Here is a 24,547-nt window from a genome sequence, read left to right on the forward strand (position 1 = left end):
TTTTTAAAGGATTTTTATTATACATGTATTTCTGCCTGCATGTATGTTATTTGATAGCACAGGTATGTCTGATGACCTCAAAGGTCAGAAAAGGGTATTGGATCCCTTGGAACTGGAGAGTCACAGAAGTTTGTGAGCTACCATGTAGGTGTGGGAAGCAACCCCAGGTCTTCAGCAAGAACAGAAAGTGCTCCTAACTACTGAGCCATTTCTTCAATCCTCTTACACTTTTTTTAAAATGTGATGGGGTTGGGGGAGGACAAGTTTCCAACATACAGATGAGGCTCCTCCTTTAGCTTCCCAGGTTCTGGGATTACAGGCACATACCACCACATCTGGCATTAATAATTATTTTGAAATGAATTCTATATGATTCCACCCATATAATTCTAGAAAATATAAACTATGCTTCATAAGAGAGAACAGATCAATAGCAGCCTCGGGATAGGTCTCAAGACTGAGGTCTGCCACAAAGGGAACATCAACAAAACCTCATGGGCATATTCACAAAACAACTCAAGTTACATTCTAAAGGCATGCAGGTTAGTACATAATTACATCATCAGGTGTGGTGGTACACATCTGTAATTCTAGCACTTGGGAGGTGAGCAGGAGTTCAAGGTTATCCTCAGGTACATACAAGTTCAAGAGACAGACTGGGCTACTTTAGACCCCATCTAAGAAAGGAGAAGAGCAGGAAGAAGGGAGGAGAGGGAGAGGGCTCAGTTGAAAAGAAAGTGGACAAAGAGACCGGGCAGGAAGAAGAAAGGAAGCCACAGAGTTATCTTTAATAGCCGACAAGAGCTACCCTAAGAGAAAGAACAAACACTATGTACCTCTGGCACAATCACATCAATAGATCAAAGCATGCTATGGGGGAGAAAGGGCTCAAAGGAAAGTATCACCCATGAGGACAGCAATGCCAACCCTGTGCCATGGGCCAGGAGTAAACAAAAGCCAGGGTCAAGGCAGCCTTTACAGGACAGTTAAGAAGCCCCTTGAACAAAGAGAAAGAGCTCCCTGAGGTAAATCACAAGAGCAGGATATACAGAGGGCGAATGCACAGCATTCCACGAGGACAGGAGTCTGCTCCTGGTCAGGGCAGCGCCACACACGTGTCTTCCAGGAACAGCACGAAACCTAGGAAGACAACAGAGCCCAGAAGTAGTCTGCAGCAGGCAGGACCCTGAGCTCTTGTTTCAGTCCCTCCTTCTCTTAGATGCTTGTGGGGGAGAACAGCAAGGCTGTAGCATCAGTCATTTGCTAGAAAGATTTGACTTAAGTTAGAAGGAGCCAGGAGGGGTCATTGGAACAAAGGGCTGGCAGAGCTACAAAACCAGCCCTCTGGCTACCCAAGGACTAAAATGAGAAAAAAGGCACAGACAAAGGGTTGATGTCACTTGGCCCGTGACTGTTGCGTCAATGCATCACTCCTTTAAAACTATGCTTTAAAAGTACTTCTCATCCAGGTGGTGGTGACGCACACCTTTAATCCCAGCACTCGGGAGGCAGAGGCAGGTGGATCTCCATGAGTTCAAGGCCAGCCTGGTCTACAGATCTGAGTTCCAGACAGCCGGGGCTACACCGAAAAATCCTGTCTTGGGGAGAGAAAAAAAAAAAAGTACTTGTCACACTCACTTCCTTTACCTTTGTCACTCTGGGTGTCTCTCAGGAAAACCAGCCGTGACGTTTCCGAGACATTCCATTCCCAGGTGAAAAGCCCACTTACCATTACGGATGTGCAGCATGGCTCATGACGTCATGTAACTCAGCTGCTACGTGCACATCATGTAACAGCTAAAATTAATGCAAGAAATGATTTCCAATAATCGCGCCTCGGATAAACCTCATTGGCTATGATACTGCCACTGTGCAAAGCTGCAAGAAACGACTTTCAAAATGAACAAAGTCTATCGAATCCTAAAGCTCTCACTAATGTTCTAAAGAATTCCTGCCTAGGCATGGTGCCCCATGCTTATATTTCTAGCACTCAGGGGCGAAGCAAGAAGATAGTGAGTTCAAAGCCAGTCAGACACACACACACTTTTTTTTAGGACTTTAATTCTTGTCCCTAAAATTGTAGCCTTGGAGGACTCTGCATCAGAGATCTGAAGGAGTCTTGAGAAAGCCTGTCACTGACCTCCTCAGAAGTCAGCAGGAGGATGGAGCAGTGTCAAAGTTCAGTGGGGGCAGGCTGACCTTGATGGCTGATTATTTGCCTAAAAGACGCAAACATTAGATCCTCCTTCAACAAGGTGACCAAATGAGAGGGCAAGACCTAGAATACAAGGAAAGCAGTTCACTGCTGTGCTCTCTGTAAGGTTCTGGGGAGGGACTTTTATTCTTTACATTTAAAAGCATTTAGCAGGCTGAGTGTGGTGGGTGTAATGTAATCCCAGCTGAAAGAAGGCAACATGTTTAAAGCCAGCCTGGGCCCCATAGTGAGACTGGACTTGTCAACCCCAGGTTCCACATATGTAGAAGAACCAATTCCCACAAGTTGTCCTCATGTATGTCATGACACACATCCACATATATGCAAACACACACACACACACACACACACACACACACACAGTAAAAAATGTAATTTTAAAAATCCATGGAGCTGGCTCAGTGGTCAAGACCACTTGCTACTTTTGCAGAGGACCTGAGTTCAATTCCCAGCACCCATGTCAGGCAGCCCACAACCATCTATTAACTTCAGTTTCAGGAGATCCGATCTGATGCTCTCTACTGACCTTCACAGGCATCCAAACACATGTGGCATACACTCCACTTGTATAGACACAAACACACAAAAATTAGGATTAAAAGGAAAAAATTAAATATTCCATTATTCATAAGGCCACAGAGATGGCTGCGCAGGTAAAGGCTCTTTCAGCCAAGAGCCAATCAATGATTTTCAATGCCTTGGCCCCACACAGTGGGAGAGAACTGACTCGTATAGGTTATCCTCTGGCCTCCACATACTTGCCACCACACACACACACACACACACACACACACACACACACACACTCACACTCACACACACACACACACACACACTCACACTCACACACACACACACACACACTCAATAAAAAAGTTTTCCATGTTCCCACCATATGAACCATGAGATCTATTGATTATCCAGAGCTGAGGGATTTGAGATGATATGGAGAATAGCCACTTGTGTGGGTGAGTTCTGGAACAGCAGAAGAGTCCTGCCATTAGTAAAGGTGAGACTTGTATACCCTGTACATCTGCCCTAAACAGCACATGAGAAAAGGTAAATATTAAGGCATATGAATTATATCTCAAAAATGTTTAATACTGTACATGTGTATGCATTTGTGGTGAGGGGTGTGTACATGTGTGTAAATCTGCACATAAAGATATATCCCATGATACGCCACCATTCAAGCAAGACTTTATTTTTTACATATCTTTAATTCATTTGTCATAGTAGCCAAGTATTTTCTAATTCTATAATAAAGAAGCAACAAGCTGGGCCTATAATCCCAGCACTCGGGGAGGCAGAGGCAGATGGATTTCTGTGAGTTCAAGGCCCATTTGGTCTACAAGTGAGCCCAGGACAGCCAAAGCTAAACAGAGAAGCCCTGTCTCAAATAAATAAATAAATAAACAAACAAAGAAATAAATCACACACACACACAAGCAAGTGAGCAAGCAACAAGGGAGTTTGAGAGATGACTGTCATGAAGAGCACGTGCTGCTCTTGAAGAGGACCCAGGTTTAGCTCCACACATCCTCTCACTATCTTAACTCAGTTCCAAAGGACCTGACACTTCTGACTCCCATGCACCACAGTACACAGACATACACAAAATTTCAACACATCAATTTTTAAAGAAATAAATACATCTTAATTAAAGGAAATTCAACAAGATACTAATACCAGTGCAACTTGAATTTTTTCTATATTTTTCATATTTTCTAAAACCTATTATTTTTATGACGTCACTTAGGTATAAAACTTTCTGGGAAAGACAACTTTGTTTGTTTGTTTGTTTGTTTTTTAAGATTTATTACATGTACAGTGTTCTGCCTGCATGTACACCTACACACCGAAGAGGGCATCAGATCACACTATAGATGGTTGTGAGCCACCATGTGGTTGCTGGGAACTGAACTCAGGACCTCTGGGAGAACAGGCAGTGCTCTTAACCGCTGAGCCATCTCCCCAGCCCCCGACACAGCATTCTTAAAAGCAACACAAACACTAACTACTTGGCTTTTAATGGAACTCAGCACACATGAGATTCGTATATAACTCTCCAGAGTAGCTTTCTGAAGTAACTGAGTTGGATGGGAGCTGGGGCGGCAGCGGAGGGAAGCCATCAGCAAGCAGCACGCTACAACTGCTTCTAACAGGTACTACTTAATGAGAGTAAAACTAAATGTGTACCTTTCAAGTTAATATGCTGTCTTAACTTGCCAATTTCTTTTTTTTTTTCTTTTGTTTGTTTGTTTGTTTGTTTTTCAAGACAGGGTTTCTCTGTGTAGCTCTGGCTGTCCTGGACTCACTCTGTAGACCAGGCTGGCCTCGAACTCAGAGATCAGCCTGCCTCTGCCTCCCAAGTGCTGGGATTACAGGTGTGCGCCCGGCTCTTCTCAATTAGTTTCTAAGGAACATAATCCACAACTTCGCTGGGTCAGAATGAAATGCATCTTAAAGAAGTCAAGAAGAGAGGTAGGGATCAGTGTAGAGCAGCCTATCTAAGACGCACACTGTCCTTGGTTCAATCCCCAGCAGAGGGGGAAGCAAAGGGGAAGAAAAAGAGGACATCTTGTCAGGAGCTACAGAGTTAAGAGCACTTGTTCCTCTTCCAGACAATGCAAGTTTGATTCCCAGCTCCCAGCCAACCCACCTTGAGAGACCCAGGATTTTCCTCTGGCCTCCTCAGGCACTGCACTCACATGCATATGCACAGACACACAAACAGATACATAATTAAAAATAAAAAGAAATCATTTTTTAAAAATCAACCTTGAAGGACAGTAGTGTAGATAATGGAATGGTACATTTAGTCACTGAAGGAAAGAGAAATTTCTCAAGTCTAACATAAAGTGAACTATTTAAGAAAGGATAGTCAATAAACTGGAAGAAAAGTAATGAATGAGAAAATACATAAAGTTTTATTTATATAAAACTATAGAAGGGCAATATTGAGGTGCGCATCAATTTTATTACAAAGGAAATACTAATAGTAAATAAACCTTGCATAAAATGTAACTTTGCCTGTAAGTAAAGATACACAAATTAAACCATAAATATCATAACTATTTAAAATTTACAGGCACTCATTACCTATTATGACCTAGACTTGGCTGACTCAGACAAGATCAGAAGGAAGGAAGTCTGCAATGTGTTTCACTGCACTAACAGGAAGCAGCAGCCAGTTACTGTAAGACCCTCTGCTAAAAAAGATGCCGGGTTACACCTCAGGCCCTCCCTCAAAACCACCAGCATATTTAACTCTTACCACTGCCAATGCTCTCTCCTAGCCAAGAAAAGACATCTTTATCTTTCATCATGGACCACATCTGGATTAAGGGTTTTTAATTTATTTTTATTTTTATTTTATGTGCACAGCTGTTTTGCCTCCACATATTTCTGTGCACCATGCTTGATGCCCACCGAGGCCAAAAGAAGGCATTCGTTTCTCCTGGAACTAGGACTGCCAACAGCTGAGAGCAGCCATGTGGTGCTGGGAACTGAACCTGGGACCTAGCAGCCCATGCTCTTAGCCATCTCTCCATCCCATTATCTGGGGTTTTAAACCACATAGGCCTTTAAATGCATCTATGCTTGTTTTTTCCAGTAGAAAACAGAACCCACTACCTAGAAGAAGAAATAAGATGATGAAGAGAAACATAAAAGTAAATCAAATGCTTTAGTGTGAGGAGGTGAAGTCAGCAAGTTTAAGTCCTGGACTAACTATCAAATCCAAGGCCTTTCTGAATTCCGCAAATACTGTGAAGCACAGCTCCAAGTAAATTAATTACGTCCTACTCACTTTCTTTGCCAGTATGCTTTTTGCAGAATTGCATTAAGAAATTTTGGGTTTCCTCCACTAGAAATCTTTGAGTCACCTTAAAAGCTTAGTAGGCCTGCACCATAAGCCTTTTCTACTTCGAGTGTTTCAGGTGGCCTACAAAGGACTGACGAACAGGAATGGACCCAATTCTCCTCACCTCCAATGCTCCTTTCCCTTCTTACACTCTCAAGTCATACATATTATAAGTCTCTTCCCCCTTCTTCCAGCTTCCTGAGACCATGAGTTCATAAAAAAGGCAGCACAGGCATTTCCTGGTCCAAGGGACTGGTGCACTCGCACTGAAGCACAGCTGTTTGCCAAAGTTATACCTGAACTATAAGACAGCAAGCATCTCCTGCTGTGGTGTGTGACTTCTAGATGCCCAGAGGCCAAAAGAGGCCAGTAGTTTCTCCTGGGCCTAGAGTTACTGACAGCTGAGAGCAGCCATGTGGTGCTGGGAACTGAACCTGGGTCCTGTGGAAGAGCAGCCAGTGCTCTAGAATAGGACCTGCACATCATCAAAGTTATTCAACATACAGATGGAGGGGAAGAAGCATGGGAAACCTCAACTCTAAAATATCTTCTCCTAAAAAAGGAGGAGGCAGCTGGGTGCAGTGGCACACACCTGTAATCCTAGCACTAGGGGAGGCAGAGACTGGCGGATCACTGTGAGGCCAGCCTGGTCTACAAAGTGAGTCCAGGACAGCCAAGGCTACACAGAGAGACCCTGTCTCAAAAGAAAAAACAAAACAAAACAAAAAACTAACTAAATAACTAAACAAACGGAGGCCCCTGCTTCAATCCCTCTCAGGCTTCCTGAAGCTGGAGCGGCACTAACATGGTCTCCCGCCCATGAGGGAGTGCTGTGGCAAACCAAGTACTAAAAAGCTCCCGGCCCTGGGTAACATGGCCACAAACAGGCAAGGCAACCCAGGCACTGCTACTGAGATCACAGAACTTTTGGAAGGGCTCCACAGGCAGGGAGAAAGGACTCTACCTCTACCCGTGTAACTGTGTCCATAGTTAAACCACAGCAACCATAGAGGGGAGGAAGCAAAGGAAGAGAGACGGCTGGGAGCCAGGCTCTGCCCGAGGGCCATGTGAAAGCTGTCCACAGTTGGGATGGACAGGTGGTAATGGAACAGCATCCAAGTGCCTTGCTCCACAGTAAACAAAATCAGAGCTCAGATGAGTCAGCTGTGCAAGCAGATGGCCCCTGAACACAGGTGGTCTCCCCAAGGAGATGTTCTGTGGTATTCTACAAATATAACACATGAGTACCTATATTAAAACTCAGACGGCTTCCACTGCTCTGACAGGGATTATCAGGAACATAGATACGCACTTGCCTCTCATACACATGCAAGGGAGATGTCCACTACCGCCCCACATTTGAGTGTATTTAAAATAACTCAGCTAAAGGGCTAGGCATGTTCAACTTAGAAATGACACTTCATGAGATTTCCTTACAAAGCACCCAGTTTCCAGAGTTATGGTGCCAGTTACTGGACAAGGGCAACAATTATGTATGTCATCAGCGTCTTTATTTATACAACTACCATAACAAATGGCCACATACAACATAAACTGTGTTCTTTAAAAATCTCCCTAATGAAAAAAAAAAAGAAAAAAAAAATCTCCCTAATGAAAGTCCCCCCAGAAAGATTCTTAAATGAGAAAACATTAAGGCAGATTTGGTGACTCACACAGCTCTAATCCCAGCACTTTAGTGGGCTAAGGTAGAAGGATCGCCAAGATTTGAAGCCAGCTTGGATGGCCCAGTAAACTGTAGGCCAGCCTGGGCTACAGCATAAGACCCTGTCTCATCTCAGGAAAAGAGAAGGGAAGGGAGAAGGGAGCAATGACAACATAGTAACCATACTTTCTGGTGTATAAGATGACCTCCAAAACTTTAACTTTAATTTTTCTAGTTAAAGTATAGAGTTTACAGCCCAAGTCTGCTGCACAGGGTGTGTGCTGGAAGAAGGGTAGTCTTATAGGTAAGTATATTCAAATTATAGTTTAGTTTTTCATTGAATTAAGAAATTATAAAGTAGCCAGGCAGTGGTGGCACATGCCTTTAATCCCAGTACTCAGGAGGCAGAGACAGGGAGACCTCTGTGAGTTTGAGGCCAGCCTGGTCTACAAAGCAAGTTCCAGGACAGCCAGGGCTACACAGAGACCTATCGCGGGAGAAACAAAGAAAAGGAGAAAAGGAAAAAGAAAGGAAAGGAAAAGGAAATCCTGAAGTAAATCACTCTAACTTTCAAACACAAATGATAACAAAAAAACTTCTTTGACTATGGGAATGTTTGGAGCAGTGCTGGGTGACCCAGGCGAGGGGACTTGTGTGTTGGCATAGATGCCTTCATCCACAGTCACTGAGCAGAGCATGGCTAGAAGCCATCTACCCTCACACATCCCCATCACATGTCACATTCAGTGAGGCAGAAACCCACTGTCAGTGCATCTCAACTAGACTCCAACTCTATTTTAGATAAAATCCCAATTCCTTTTTGCATGGCATTATTATTGTTGTTGTTGTTGTGTGAATTTTACAAGAATCACAACAAGTATACAAATCCGTCTGCCTTTAGCTTTTTACTAAAAACTGATCACCCACGCATGCATGCACCACCACCAGTTTGTCTTTCAAGACTCCACCAGACTTCACATGCAGTTCCTATTTGAGACCAGCAACTATCTCATTCAGGCTCCTGGTATTTATACAATGAAAAACAGGCTGGATAGCTCTTGAATCTTCTTTATACATGTGTACACACATTACAATATTGTACCCTAGAAGTATTAGATAAATAATGCCATTTATTTTTGCTTCAGGGCAATACTATTTCTTGTAAGGACGAAGCAGTAGCAGGGGAAACATGAAAGCTTAGGGTACAAACTAGCTTTACCTTTTACATAAAGGGGAGCTTGGAGTTCTTCACCTCCCTGGAGATAAGCTGTCTGAAACTCAAAACAGGATATTGACATCAAGAAAAATACTCTACCATGGCAACATGGCTTCTCCCCAGTTTTTCTCTGGGAATCCTATTGCACTCTCCATAGCCCACTAATACACAAAGGTCTGCTAATGCCTCCAAAAATCTTGAGTTCTTGGTAAGGGCAAAGGCTGTGGCAATAACAGAGAGCACCCTGAGGAATGGGTACAAGATATTATCCAAACTCAAACTGTGCAGAACTCCACCACTCCCTGAAGCACAAATGTTCTAAACTAATTATCACTTTCACAGAATTAACAAAGGACTTTAGCAATCATAGATGAACAAGTTCTAGAACCATGGTTCTTACCTTCCTAACACTGCGACCTTTAATATAGTTTCTCATGTTGGGATGACCCCCAACGATAAAATTATTTCATTGCTTCTTCGATAACTGTAACTTTGCTATTGTTATGAGTCTTTATGTAAATATCTAATATTCAGGATATCTGATATGCAACCCCCCACCCAAGAAGTCATAGCCCACAAATTGAGAACTGCTGTCCTAGAAGAAAGTTATAAAATAAGAAGCTTTGGGGACTTGCCCTAAGCACAAAGCCCTTCCCAACCTTGTGTCCTGACACAGACTGAGCCCTTTTTTGGAGCAGGCACAGGAGGCAGTCACCAGCTGTCTCTAGTGCAGCACCAAGTGGGAATGAAGGAGCCCACAGTCTGCACTTACACAGTTGAGAACACAAGGACACAGGAATGGACCTCATGCCCTCACAGCACCTGAGCCACAGCCCCATAGTCAAGCAGTTTAAGGCCTCAGCTGACACTTAGGAAGGCACTGCCTAAGAGTCCTCTTGTAAATGTAGTCCCTACACTTTATAATAAATGCTGTTAGGATAACTGAGCAGTCATTTAGAAAAGGATAAAGCTCTGCTTGGATGGTGATGGCTCATACCTTTAATCCCAGTACTCAGGAGGCAGAGGCAGAGTTCTAGCCCAGCCTGGTTAAAAAATAAAAAAGAAGAAGTTGGGCATGGTGACACACACCTTTAATCTCAGCACTCCAGAGGCAGAGGCAGACAGATTGCTGTGAGTTCGAGGCCAGCCTGGTCTACAAAGGGAATCAAGGACAGCCAAGGCTACACAGAGAGACCTTGTCTTGAAAAACCAAAAAAGAAAAAGATAAAGCTCAGCTTATACTCCACAATAAGAGAATAGAATCAATTGGGTTAGTTATGTAACTACTAAAACTCCAACTATGCAAAGGCCATTTTCTTTCTTTCTTTCTTTCTTTTTTTTTTTGGCAAAGGCCATTTTCATAGAATTTTACAGTACTATAGGAAAAGTACAAACATTACAGAAAAAATGAGTCAAAATCCTAACTTTGATTCAAATTTTAAGACACCAAGAGGATTCAGTTTTATAATAAACATGTTAAACATTAAAGAAAATAAAAAGCATTTGGCTAGAAAAGAAAAAGCAAAAGCAAAGTAATAAGATGAAATGGGGAAGCCGGGCATGGTGGCGCACACCTTTAATCCTAGCACTCGGGAGGCAGAGGCAGGGGGATCGCTGTGAGTTCAAGGCCAGCCTGGTATACAAAGCGAGTCCAGGACAGCCAAGGCTACATAGAAAAACCCTGTCTCGAAAACCCAAAAAAAAAAAAAGATGAAATGGGGAAAACACTGAAATAAGCACTAAAAATAAAGTCTTAATCCTCTCTTATATACTATAAGCTCTTTTTTTAATATTGCTTATTATGTTTCTTTTTTAACATATACATTTATATTATTACACATGAGTAAAATAAACTATACACAGCAGGATATTTACTTCAAGTTTGCCAAATGCAAATAGCCAAATCACTATGAATGTAACATTTGTACTATAAGCTCTTAAAAACTAAGGTAAAAAAGCAGCAGAACTCCAACATTAAAAAAAAAAAAAAATGAGCAAAAGCTGGGTGCGGTGGCGCACGCCTTTAATCCCAGCACTTGGGAGGCAGAGGCAGGCAGATCTCCTGAGTTCAAGGCCAGCCTGGTCTACAAAGAGAGTTCCAGGACAGCCAGGGCTACACAGAGAAACCCTGTCTCGAAAAAAAAAATACCTCCCTACTTGTTTCATTTTTGAGACAGTGCATCCCATAGCCCAGGTAGGCCTAGAAACTACTATGTACCCAAGACTAGCCTTGTTGTGGCCCTCTCAGGAATTATATGTGTAGCACCATAGCTAGCTATTATTATAAATGTTAAAACATCAGCACACAGTACCTCCCAGATGGATTCAAATCCAATCCTAGCTGCACACCCACTCACTGGCCAACTCTGGGAACTGAGCCTCTCATACATGCAAACTGGTACAATTGTCAGAAGGGATTTGGGCAGCACTAACCACTCGCCATCGGCACCTCACTCCTAGGAAGTTATCTTTAGGGTATACTCCCCCCAAACTAAGACAACATATAGCACAAAGCTATCACTGCTGTGTAACACATGCGCAGCAAATCACTGGAGCCACATGTAAGGAGCCCTGCACAGAAGCTGGCTGGGCAGCCATGATGCACACACAGCACACACTACCTGGAGGCTAATGCTGCAATCACAGGCACAGACCTCCAGAGCCGGTAAGGGAAGGATTTCAGAACCCATGGCTAGCTGAAAAAGCAAGTGTAAGAATATAATTTAAGAAGCAGAAATTTTTTTAAAGCATGTGCATATATGGAGGCTGTATTGTTTACCTTTGAAGGGGGAGGGGGGGCAGAAAATCACCAGAAATCCCTAAAAGTTAAAAAAAGTGTTCTCTAGATGGTAAGAGGTAGAAAGAACAAAAGGAGCAAATGTGAACTCTGAGATTCTTTCACGTGTGAACTCTGAAAGTGTTTACCTCTTCAAAAAGTAAACAGAAAACAACCAACTTGCCCACAGAGGTTACAGATGACAGGAATGAGGCTGACAGTACGGGAACTTGATGATACGACACTGCCATAGATGGACAATTACCTGGGCACACTCAGTGTCTCTGCTTCAGTCCCTTGCGGGCTGTTAGCTGTGTCTCATCGCCTAGCTCCATAAGCAAACAGTTCCCGTGGAAGCTAGATGACCACAGCCCAATCGCAAAAACCTGCAAAACTCCCATTAACACAGAGTCAAGTTTACCAAAAATCTATAGTACTTCCTGCTCACAACACTTCACCCCAAAACCCAAGGTAGCTGGCACCAAAATTTGGTAAGCTGAGGAGATTGAAGCCGTCAAAACATAAAACAACACTATGTCACAATGGTTATGTTACACACATCATTTATTTTGGAAATTCAATTATTACTGCAAATATCTACATTGAGGAGGGTGCGTGGGCACGGGGAGACCTCCTATGGAGCCAAGCAGGTACAAGGGTGCACTCAGGACAAGGCACAGCAAACAGAAGGCCCCATCACAGGCACCCCATTTCCAGGGAACATTTTAAATTTTTTGTTCTAATTTTCCTGAAACTTACTCACATTCTCATAATCCTTTGTAGCTAGCCACCACTCCCCACAACTCCATTGGAAAAGAGGTTGCAAGACTAGAGATCAAGGCAACGGGAACCAGCTCATCCCACAAAACTATTCCCACCCACAGGCCCAGCCTGGGGAAGCAGAACACTATGCAGTCATCCTATAAAATGCAGCCAGTACCCACTAAGACTAGTGAGGAGGAGGAAGAGGAGCAGCAGCCGCAGCCGCAGAGAGCACTGGCTAACATCGGTAGAAAAATGAAAAATTCCAATACGAGAGACAAAGGAGCTGCAGGATAGAGTCCTTTGGCTCTGTGGAGCTCTGGATGAGCCAAGCAGGGGTGAGGGTGGGGAGAACACTGCAAACTGCTGCTACCCAGGAGCACCAGGTTACAAAGCCCCCAGGAGGAGAGCACATGAGCAGCCCCCAGCTGTGTTCCAGACCCCTGCAGGTCATAGGAAGCCAGCACTGGCCTCCCTGGGAGATGACTCTCTTTAAGCTCTGACAGGCTTGGCCACCTACTGAGGCTTAAGGGAGACCTTCCCGGCAATCAATATACCAGCAATGAAAAAAGTTGTTTGAGGCCTTCTCCAGATCCCAAAGAGCAGACAGTACTGTCACTAGGGCCCCGGCACCCTACCCTAGTTAAGAATGGGTCAATTAGAAACAAACATTATGGAGGAACGAAGGAAGGGGGGGGAGGAGTCCTTTCCAATGCTGGCACAGCAGCTCCACCCACACATCAGTGGGGCTTGCTTTCAGAGGCAGAATGTGCCCAAGCAGAATCAGAACTGCTCATTTAACTCTGGGACAGCGGAACACCCACTCTAAAACTCCTACTCGTGGGTGGCCAGGAAGAATCCTTCCTTTCTCCCCTCAACTTGAATTGCACAAGAACTCAAATGCCCTGAGCAGAGCGGGTGGAGCCTGGGCAGGCGGCACTCTCAAGCCTAGCTGCCTCAAGACCCTGAAACCAGTGTTTACCCATTCCACATTTGCTGAATTCAAGAAGCAAGCCCAACACAGTTGTGCAACGAAACACATGTATATCAGTGATCTCATATGGTTATAACTGAACTCACATGGCTGGAAACGAAACAAGGAAAAAGGGAGCAGTGATAAGAAAACAAGATCCAAGAAAACTCAGTGTAAGGTGTAGGAAAAGCTGCCACAGGCCTCAACAGCTCCTTGAAAGTCTGAAAACATGGCCCAGCAATCCAGTTTCTCCCCTGATTGAGAGGAGTGTTCATGGCACACCATCTGCTAGAACATATCTACTATGAAAAAGGAAAGACAGCAGCAACCTCCATGGACAGATCTCTGATAACTCGCTCCTCAGTCTGGGGCAGGCAGGAGGATCCCAAAGGAGGCACTGTAGTCAAAGGAGGCAACAGCTCTATGCATGTTACTACCCTGAAGACCTTCCAGGGAACAAGATATGGGGGGAGAACAGTAATACTGATATCCCAATCCTGTATACGTGGGTGGGCGTTAAGTTTTACACACAAAAGATGCAAATTGAAAAATACATATATCAGAAAAAGCTTACAAATAATGACATAAAGAAAGGTAACAGTGAGCTAGACATGGTGGTGCACGCCTATAATCCCAGCACTCAGGGAGGCAGAGGAAGGCCGATCTCTATGCATCCAAGGCCAGCCTAGTCTATAAAGTAAGTCCAGGACAGCCAGGGTTACACAGAAAAACCCTGTCTCTAAAAACAAAAAACAAGGCGGGCGGGGGGGGGGGGGAGATGATAAGATAAAATGAGACGAGATGAGACAGATAAACAGTGCCTTCTACAGAAAACCAAGAAATGGCAGGTGAAGCCAGTGCAGTTGGGAGGGCCCAGAAGTCTCTGGGTGGCTTCTGTGAAGGTTTCTGTGGAGGATTCAGTACCAGTCTTAGGGGCTGAGTCATGGTCATGGTCGAGGCTCAAGGTAAAGCCAAAGACAAGGAGTGGCTGTCCGTCACCAAGTTGGGCCACCTGGTTAAGGACATGAAAATCAAGTCCTTGGAGAGCTACCTATTCTCTCTGCCCAAGATTACTGACTTTTTCCTGGGTGCATCCCTAAAGGATGCAGTTCTCAAGATCATGCCAGCACAGAAGCAGGCACGGGCTGGCAAGGGGACCAGGTTCAAGGTTTTTGTCGTTATTGGGGACTTCAATAGTCACATTGGTCTTGGTGTTAAGTGCTCCAAGGAGGTAGCCACTGCTATCCGAGGGGCCATCATCTTGGCCAAGCTTTCCATCGTCCCTGTGCAGAGAGGCTACTGAGGGAACAAGATTGGTAAGCCACACACTGTTCCATACAAGGTGACAGGCCACTGTGGCTGTTTTGGTGCATCCATCTCTGTCCCCAGAAGCACTGGCATTGCCTCTGCTTCTGTGCCCAAGATACTGATGGCTAGTACTGATGACTGCTACACATCAGCCATTTTCTGCACTGCCACCCTGGGGAACTTTGCCAAGGCAACCTCCAAGACTTACAGCTACCTGACCTCCGACCTCTGGAAAGAGACTGTGCTCACCAAGTCTCCTTATCAGGATTCACTGATCATCTTGTGAAAACCCACACCAGTCTCTGATCAGTGAAAACCCACACCAGTCTCTGTTCAGAGACTCCAGCTGTCACTACCACATAAAGAGTTTTTATACAAGAAAAAGAAAGTGAATTAAATCTGGGGAAAAAAAAAAAAAAAGATAACAGAAGTGTAAAGTACAGTGATATTAAGTACAATGTGTTCATGTTTTCAACCAAGTATTACTATTACATGAGTCAAAAGTTTAAAAATTAACAAATTTATGAAATCAAAAAAGGCATACTAGCCTTTATTGTGGAAGAAAGAAAAACATTTTATAAACTGTGTAGCTGAGCCAGTGTTTAATGCTAGAGCAGTAGCCAGTTTAAGCAGGCATCAGTGCTCACTCCCACTCGCTCACTGGCTCACACAGAACAATTTCCAGTCCTGCACTCTCTTCATGTCAAGTGCCTGGAAGAGGTGTATCATTTCTATCTTTTACACCCTATTTTTTGCTGTCCTTCTATATTTAGACACATAAATATTCACCACTATGCTACAACTGCCTGCAGGATTCAGTGGAGTAACATGATGGGCAGGCTTGTTGCCACAAGCACTAGGCTGTCCTACCACCTTTGTATGAGCACACTCTATGATGTTTGTATTCCAGCTAAATCATCTAACTATGCATTTCCCAGAACTTACCACACTAGTAAGCAATGTGTGACTAGACTTCAAGTTCTACATCATTTAAAATCCTTAAAACCCTCTTAAGCACTGTCATTCTATGTTTATGACAGAAACAAGGCCCAAGGCTCTCTAGCAAGTAAGGTGCTGCCAACAAGGTAGACGGTCTGAGTTTAGTCCCCAGAATCCACACTGTGGAAGGAGAGAACTGATTCCTAAAAGCTGTCCTCTGACTTCTACACATGTCGTGGCACCTACATGTTTATGCTTATAAACAAAAACATAGGGATGGCTGAGATGCGGTTATCTCCCAAAGCCAGAGAGCCAGTAAGGGCGGGCAGGCTTTCAGACTCACACTCTGAACCCACACGAAAAGATCATCCAAGGAGGGAGAAATGAATGTGACGGCTTTGGAGTGTAAAAAAGCAAAACCCTGGAGGTTTAAGAGCTCTGCCTCCTCTGCTAGAGAATAAAGGTCAGTCCCAGGACCCAAATGGTGGTGCACAACGATCTGTAACTCCACTTCCAGGGAATCCGAAGCCCACTCTGGCCTCCATAAGGCGCCAGGCGCACATGTGGTGCAGACATACACATATGTAAATACATAAAATAACATTTTAAAAAGCAACAGAAGCAAACTCACAAAAGAGGCAAAACCAGGCATCTTCCTTGCTTGTCTTTAGAGATGGGAGCACACCAGCACCAGGTCCTGGTTTTGAATCTGAGTCTCCAATCAAAGCATCAAGGCCTCGGAAGAAAAATCTCATCTACTTCAGAACTCAAGTAGGGAAAGAAGAGAAACCTGCAAAGTCTCACAGTAAAAGAATGTACAGAAGTAGAGCAAGGCACAACATCTGGAACCCAGCCCTCGGGAGGCAGAGGCAATGAGGACCCAGCCTGGAGGACACAGCCATCCCGGTCTACACAGTCAGTTCCAGTGAGGTCTTACCTCAAGTAACTCAAGAAAGAGTGGGGCTGGAGAAATGGCTCAGCGACTCAGAGACTCCCTGCTCTGCCTGAAGACTCAGGTTCTATCCCCAACATCCACATGGCTTACAACCGTCAGCAACTCTAGCTCCATAGGATCAGGAAGTATCTTCTGGCCTTCTCAGACACCAGGCGCACACATAGTACACACACAAGCAGACAAAACACTCACACACGTAAGTTTTTTGTTTTTCTTTTTAACTCAAGAAACTCATAACTCGTCAAAGTGGGAGGAATAAGAGTTGAATCCAGTCCTCAGGCACAAATGGGACATTTATAATCACCCCTCAGGAAAAATCGAAGGTGCCCCCACCCCCCCAAAAAAAAAGAGTCGTGGAGGTTAAGAAACAGGCCCAATCATGTGGAATGCTGACTTCCACGCATGACATGGCTATTGCATGCCTTAACACATAGCAGCTGTGACTACTTGCACAAGACTGGCCCCAATAATATCCACCATGGAGGAGGAGAGCTCGTGGGGCCCCATGCACCCTGAGGATTTATAGACCTCAGTAACTGCTGGGAGAAGGAAAGGCATGTTTTTCAACGTAGTAGACTAGGTGAAATCCATTTGGGTTATGAAAATAAAAAATGAGGGCTGGAGAGATGGCTCAGTGGTTAAGAGCGCCGCCTGCTCTTCCAGAAGTCCTGAGTTCAATCCCAGCAACCACATGGTGGCTCACAGCCGTCTGTAATGTGATCTAACACCCTCTTCTGTAGATAAAGCACTCATATGCAATACATAAAATAAATAAATCTTTAAAAAAAGAAAAAGAAAATAAAAAATGAAAACGGCCAGCAAGATGGCTCACAGTTAGAAGCACTTGTACAAATCTGACAACTTGAATTTAAACCCCACAATTGTCCTCAGGCCCCTACATTGCACACATTCAAACAGATACTTAAAAAATAAATCTAGCCAAGCAGTGGTAGCACACATCCTTAATCCCAGCACTCAGGGGGGAAGGGCAGGCAGACCTCTGTGAGTTCGAGGTCAGCCTGGTCTACAAAGTGAGTCCAGGACAGCCAAGGCTACACAGAGAAATCCTATACCTAAAAACCAAAAATAAATAAAGAAAAGGAATTAGGAATAAAAGATGTGGAGGTAGGAGGACTAGTTAGGAAGAAGGAATCGGCAGACGTGGGAAGAAAGGATAGTGGGAAGTGAACATGATCGATATGCACGCTACATGTGTGACAATGTCACAATGAAACCCACTATTTATAATTAGTACATGAAGTAAAACACAACAAAAAGAAACCCTGTCCAAAAATCAAAAGCAAAAATCAAAACACTCTTCAGGTTCTGGGGAAAGCCTACTTGACAGAAGGACAAGTCAACTGAAAAGAGCTAGTAAAGGATTCCAAGTGATGAAACAAACATCACTGAATATAAATACTAAAATTTTATTTTAAAAATTCATTAACAATGAGACAGGTTAACTCCTGGCAACACCCAGCCTACCTCAAAGAAGATGATGACCATCAAAGAACCTCCTTATGGAGATAGTTTCAAACGTGGCTAACCAGTCACTGGGCAAAATGTCCTCATTTCTGCAACAGACAGAATTCTGCCTAAAAATGGGCAAGCTTGGATGAAGGCAGAGTTGACGACCAAACTCTGCCAAGACAGTGTAAGCAAGTCCTCAACAGTTCCTGCCTCACTAATATGTCTGTCAGAGATATTGGGCTAGAAGGCCGAAGATGATGCTCCAACATTATAGTTTTGGGTGACTGTTCAGGCAGCAAACTGTCTCTGTCATCTTCTCATTTGGAAAGCTACTAATATGCACTCCCTGAATACTCAGATAATTAATTTTATTCCTTCTCAAGTCTTTAATGAGGTTGAAGAGCAGATAGTTTAGTTTTACAGTTAAGCTTAGTTGCTTAGGGATTAAAATGCTTTTAGGTCTAGACAGACTTTTAAGATGATAATGACAAGATATGATAGATACTGATTTACATTCAGAATTTTAGATACACTAAGATAGGAAAGATGTTTTCTTCAAGGCTGCCAAATACTAACAGCCAAAACACTAGGAATTTATATAATTCCTGATTGTTTCATGGTTCTTCTTGCTGTAAGTAGTTTATTGTATATATGTGTTATAATATAAATGTGTATGTAAAAATTTTTTTAATAAAATAAAATCAGCTGGGTGGTGGTGGCGCACGCCTTTAATCCCAGCACTTGGGAGGCAGAGGCAGGAAGATCGCTGTGAGTTCAAGGCCAGCCTCATCTACAAAGCAAGTCCAGGACAGTCAAGGCTACACAGAGAAACCCTGTCTAGAAAAGCCAAAAACACCAAAAAATAAAAATTAAATTAAAAATTTTAAATTAAAAAAAAGGTTAATAAATGAGTTGGGTGGTGGTGGTGCAGGCCTTTAATCCAGCGCTTGGGAGAGAGAGGCAGGTGGGTCTCTGAGCTGGAGGCCAGGCTGATTTACAGAGCAAGTTCCAGGACAGTTAGGGCTACAAAGAGAAACTCTGTCTCAAAAAACCCCAAAAAAATGAAAAGAAAAAAAAGAAGGGAGAGATGGGGAGAGAGAGAGAGAGAGAAAGGCCATAATCCTTACAGTGTTACACAGAAATGACAGTTCATTGACTAGAATTAAGCTCCCACACTAGTTGCTAGCAGACCAGATCAAAAGGGAGTAACTCATGGTAACTACCACTTCAGCAAAGTAAATTTTTTCCTCAAGACAGGGTCTCTCTGTGTAACACTGAATGCCCTGGACTCACTCTGTAGACCAGCGTGGCCTCAAACTCACAGAGGTGCACTTGCCTCTGCCTCCCTGAGTGCTGGGATTACAGGTGTGTGCCACCATACCCAGCTCAAACTGAATTTTAGAATGAGCCATTTCTGAAAAAACAAAAACAGGTGATTGTAGTCAAGCAGAATCAGTATAATAGGGAAGTCCCTCCTGTTTTAACCATGTTCAACACAGCCAATCCACTTTTCCTGGCCTTTGCTTACCTTAATCATTTTATCATAAAAACAATTTCCTGCTCGGCTCAAGGAAACACTGGTCTTTTTGTAAAATGAAAAAGTGTTGATTCTAAGATGGCAAATAATTCAAATAAATTTTTAAGTTTATTTTATTTTGTGTTTTGACAAGTATATTAATAAATGTAGAATAGGGCTGGCGAGATGGCTTAATAGTTAAGAGCACTTCTTCAGAGGACTCTGTTTCAACTTCTAGAACCAATACAGCAATTCACAACCATCTGTAACTCCAGCCCGAAAGGATCCAACATCCTCTTCTGACCTCCACAGGTACCAGGCATGTATGGAGTGCAGGAAAGCAAAGCATCACATAAATAAGTATTTTTAATGTAGAATGATGGAAAATATGTCTCAATTTATCAAGCACCGTAGTAATAACTGATTGAGGCAAAAATAATCAAGCTATGATAACTGGGCTTGAGTATGTTGAGAAACAAAACATTTATCTAGTGCAAAGTATCTCCCCACAGGATACTTAGCAACCACAATGAAAAAGAGCAGAACTAGAGAGGAAGGAGGCGTGATGGCTACTACCTCAGCCAAGGGATCCCAGTTAGGAGCAAAGGAATGGGACCAACAACATTGTAAGCTGCCTAATATGAAGTGTCCAGGATACTCTTGCCCAAAGTATGAACATGAATATAGTCATAAGGAAGCATCAGAAGAAACTATAATGAAGAATATTCCACCAAAAGAGAGGTAGATCCATAACAGGAAGGAGAGAAGAGAAAGGGGGGGGGGGGATGAGAGGAAGGGAGAAGGTGAGAGGGAAAGAGGGAAGGAAAGGTAAAGAGAAGGAAAATGAAATTGTCTTTAAAGGCCATAAAAAACACCAACTTTAAAACTATCCTAAGAAAGGGAGGCTGAGGAAACAGTCACAAATACAATATCAATAACAGACTAAACCCTGGTCCAAAAAAAAATTTTTTTTTTATTGAGCAAAATTAAACACGGTCTATGAATGACCTAATTCGAAGAAACATGAGGATTCTTGGTATGACTTTTGCAATTCTTTTAAAAAGTTGAATTACCTAAAATGTCAAGAGTTTGTTGGGTTTTTTTTTTTTTTAAAGTAAATAATTAATGTGGTTATAATATACTAGTCAGCCAAGAACAATCTGGTACTATTCCAAGGCCTTAAGTACACAAATCACATTCCACACACATCAGCCTTATTCTATAGAACCAAACCCATGACCCATGCCACTGTTTAAGGGACCAGATCTCCATGAGCTCCAAGTCTGATGTTGTATCATGGTTCACAGGGATTTTAGCCAATTCACCTGAGATGACTTATTCCAGGAACAATCAAAGGGGATTCCTCAAGGTAGAGCTATCCACGCATGAAAGTAAGTAAGTATTAAAGCACCGTTTCTAGTTTCTTCTGCCTGAGATGTTAAAACTTATGTCACTCAGCCACGCCTTTAATCCCAGCACTTGAGAGGCAGAGGCAGGAGGACCTCTATAAATTCAATGTCAGCCTGGTTGCTGAGTTGCAAGGTTAGCCAAGGCTACATACTGAGTCCCTGTCTCAATAGGGAAATAGACAGACAGACAGACAGAATAAAATAAAACCTCCTCAGGTCACTCACTCCAAGCTCCTCATAGCAGGGCTCAGAACCCCAACTCTCTAATGTGCTTTGCACAATTCTAAGCTGTCACACAAGTGTTGACAAGTGTTGTGAAACACCAGGGGAAGGGATAGGGCAGGATCACACCAAGGTAAAACTGGAGCAGCTCACACCCCAAGGCTCAAAACAAAAGAGGTTTCACGACTCTGTGAGTTTACAACACGATTCAGAATTGCCCTAAGAAGACAGAATAATATAGTATGAACAAATGCAAAAATGGAAGAAAAGCAAATAATAACCGTTATTAAATGATGGTGTTCACGATATGTTAAAACTCTAAGGTTGATCATTTTGAACATAACTTTTAATGCCTATCACCATTCATTCAACTGTTTCCCAAGTGCCAAGTTTGTGCCACGTGCTAGGATCAACAGTGACTAGACAAAATGCCCTTTGGTGGGAAAGTCAGGTGTCAACATAGACACAACCATGGAGACATGGATGCCCCTTTCAGCTGGCTTCCTGGGCTTCCTGCCTCAATACTCTACCAAGAAAAAAAGAGGATTGGGCACAAGGGGTCCATCCAAAGAAGACGTCCAAAGAAGCCAGCATCAAAGGGACAGGCGTGTGGAAAGCTGGGAGTGTACCTGTCTACCACCTGCCTAGGCACACTTTGAGGCAAGCACAGAACAGGGACAGCACAGGATCCTCAGGGAGCACCTCAGTAAGACGGGGAAACAGGGACAACAATGGCTAGGATCTGAAGTGCTCCTGCAGAGCTCCTGCAGCCACACTGACCACACGAGTACCACAGGGGACACTCTGCTTACAGGCTGGACCTGGACACACCAACTCAGAGAGGCTGAGCTCCTTCCCTGTTCCCTTGACAGAAGTATCTTCAGATCACAAAATCCAGGTTCACCAAGTGCCACCTGTGTGCCAATTGCTCAGATCTCCTACAAACAGGTAAACAAAGGGCCTTCCTAGGAGAGACCTCTTCTCCCATCTTCAACCTGCCCGAGTTGACCCTGAGGCAGCCAGACTCCACTGCATCTAAATGTGAACGCTTTAAATACAACAGTCCCTGCTCTTCACAAAGCCCCAAACCCATCTCCACAGCTCATTTTGTAAGGCCAGCTAAACCTCTGGTCAGTTTCAGTTCTTTACGTCAATAAGGCGGCAGCCCGTCCTAGTCTCCCACAGAAGCAGCCTTCCTTGTGCTATAGTGATTGTCAGCTCCATCCTCTCAGTTGCCTGGCAACAAAGCTTGACAGGGAGAAAAATACAGTTATATTTAAAATTCTAAGTGAAAAAATACATGTAATTTACTACTAAAGACTGTCATTATATAGTAATAAAATATAATTTAGTACTAAGCATAATAAATACTAAACAGCCTGTATATCTACAAAACCCAACAAAATTAAGTAAAAGACTATTAGATGGCAAGGAGAGACATGTGTCTCATTTCCAGTTTCTCTACTAGAAAAAAAAAATTAAAATTCCACAAGCCTTAAAGACACACTCTATTCTTAGATAGATAGAAAAATATAAAGATAGCAACTCATCTTAATCCAAAATATAGATTGAATATATTCCTATGAATTTTCAACCAAATTTCCATATAGAAAAATTCGTTTGTATAAAGAAAATCTGGGGGAAATTATTAAACATGAATCCTACCAAGTGTTAAAATGTGTTAGAAATCCATGGTAAGGTAAATAGCTTGGTAATGGCAAACAAAAGAAATATATTGTTTAGTATTTGTAAACAGACTGGGAACGGAGAAAAGCCCATACCACACACAGAGACAAATCAGAACCTAAGGTAGGTCAACAGTGAATGGCACTTCAAAAATAAGTAAGAGCATCCCAGAAATGAGTTTGAGTCACTTCTAGCAGGTGGAAAGGGATCGGGCTCCCTCATGCAAGCTGGCAGTGAGAGAGCAAATGGGCAGACTCTCTTGGGGGCCAATTTGGCAACATCCATCAAAATTAAAAACCCTTCTGACCCAGTAATTCCTGTTCTGGGAATTCATCCAACTGATATGCATACACATGTTCCAAGAAACACACACAAGCATATTTACTGCAGGATCATTTGTGACACTCGCATACTGTAAACAGCTTAAACACACCCTGCTTAGGGACCCATTAGATGATAACTCAAAGGATACAACACTCTATGGCAGTCAAGAAAAACCTCAGTCACTGGGAAGCTTCAGAAGATGCACAGGACCTACAAACCACCTAAGCCTATCAAATACACCTCTAGTGAAGGGGCCCAGTCATTTTCATTTCAAGCCCCCAGGGAGGGTCAGGTGGGCATCGGTGAAGAACCTTGGGGCCACCATTCAATGGAAAGAAAGCCCAGGACTCCACTCCTTTGCGGCTACCTGAGCACAAGCCACTCTTCTGAACCACGAAATGGGAAAGTGACGGTCCTACCCATGTAATTTTAAGGACCATAAAAATTACATGTGTGCTAAGGAGAGCGTACCTGGCAACAGAAAGCACTAAGTCAGACCTAGCCGCTTATCAAGCCTGAGTGATCACAGCACATTTAGGGGATGTGGCAAAGTCAACAGTCACAGATGTGCTGTGTATACACATGTACTGTGTATAATGGCAAAGTATATACACACATGAGTAAATTTTACAAAAGACGCTATGGACAAACTGCCTCCAGGAAGAACAATTTATTTCCATTACATAGCCTTGTAGCTTTAAAAATGCTACTCTTAATCCAACTCTGACCTAAAGGAAATAGGACAGAGGACATGCTAAACCAGCTCACAGTTAACTATCAGTAAGATTCACAGTGGCAAGCCCAGCAAACAGCTTGTTCTTTCTTTGTTTGCTTGTTTTTGAAATGGTCCTGTGGAATTAACCCTGGGCCCTCTATATGGACTTCTTTTAACAAGGGTGTTCTGGGGCGAGGGGAGAAAATTGTCAGTTATGAGCCATTGGTGTTTGCAGTGTTATTTATAGTCAGACTCAAACAAACCATATTATAGAACATTATAAGGAAACTGAAAAAACATGAAATACTATGAGGCAGAATTTGACCTTTTTTTTTGGTTTGGTTTGGTTTAGTTTGGTTTGGTTTTTTGAGACAAGGTTTCTCTGTGTAGCCTTGGCTGTCCTGGACTTGCTTTGTAGACCAGGCTGGTCTCGAACTCATAGCGATCCACCTGCCTCTGCCTCCTGAGTGCTGGGATTAAAGGTGTACGCCACCACACCTGGCTAGAATTTGCTTCAAAATAACAGAAGCCAG

The 24,547-nt window shown here is 43.3% G+C and overlaps 1 protein-coding gene and 1 pseudogene across 1 annotated transcript in view; both read right to left on the reverse strand.

Moving 5' to 3' along the window:
- Nucleotides 1–24,547, reverse strand: part of Nudcd3 (NudC domain containing 3) — a 92,253-nt gene that overhangs the window by 50,324 nt on the left and 17,382 nt on the right. The window lies entirely within an intron of this gene.
- Nucleotides 1,753–1,880, reverse strand: LOC127206058 (uncharacterized; annotated as a pseudogene).

Source organism: Acomys russatus, chromosome 22, assembly GCF_903995435.1.
Source record: "Acomys russatus chromosome 22, mAcoRus1.1, whole genome shotgun sequence".
Classification (NCBI taxonomy): Eukaryota; Metazoa; Chordata; class Mammalia; order Rodentia; family Muridae; genus Acomys; species Acomys russatus.